The 761-nt window shown below is 42.4% G+C and overlaps 1 non-coding gene across 1 annotated transcript; it reads right to left on the minus strand.

Moving 5' to 3' along the window:
- Nucleotides 1-474: 474 nt before the first annotated feature.
- Nucleotides 475-593, minus strand: LOC112344080. Its single transcript, XR_002991563.1, has one exon. It is a non-coding gene; the product is annotated as a 5S ribosomal RNA (ribosomal RNA).
- Between the last annotated feature and the right edge of the window lie 168 nt (nt 594-761).

Consider the following 761-nt stretch of genomic DNA (forward strand, 5'->3'; position numbering starts at 1 on the left):
GTTTGATCTCATAGAGTTTTATTGTTTTCAATGTGTGCCACATTGACACGTGGCATGCCCTTTGGTTTGTTCTCATAGAGTTTTATGGTTTTCAATGTGTGCCACATTGACACGTGGCATGTGCTTTGGTTTGTTCTGAGTTTTATGGTTTTCAATGTGTCACATTGACACGTGGCATGCCCTTTGGCTTGTTCTCATAGTTAGAGTTTAGTGTCCTTGACCTTGTATGCCACGTGACACACATATGTTTGGACTTGCTTGCCATGCCACGTGGTGACAATCACCAACACATTATTTCTAACTTATATCCTAGTTAATAACTAGCTAACGACACAATTTGGCAAATACACCTTACATTCACAATTGTAAGTAGTATTTAAAGACCATACACTTATATGCTATGGAAAAATACTCAAAGTTTATATATTAAAACAGTGATCTTACAAAAATAAATGACTTGTAAGGAAAAAAAAAAGAGGGGGTCACTTGGACTTCCCGGGTGGTCACCCAGCCCAGTACTATTCAAGCCCAGGGACGCTTAACTTTGGAGGTCTGATGGGATCCAGTGCCATAGTCACGGTTTGAACCCACTCTGAAATATTTCACACTCCCCCTACTCTTATAGTGGGGCAGCTGATCCAAAGCTGCAGTGTACCTCCACAATCCCGTGTTCTTTTTGGGTGCCAAAAAACCTGCGGGACGTGTGTACCTCCCCAACAATTCACGAAGACCGTGTTTTGGGCCCCAAAATGCACGCTGCG

This window comes from Selaginella moellendorffii, unplaced genomic scaffold (genome assembly GCF_000143415.4).
Source record: "Selaginella moellendorffii unplaced genomic scaffold, v1.0 SELMOscaffold_593, whole genome shotgun sequence".
Taxonomy (NCBI): Eukaryota; Viridiplantae; Streptophyta; class Lycopodiopsida; order Selaginellales; family Selaginellaceae; genus Selaginella; species Selaginella moellendorffii.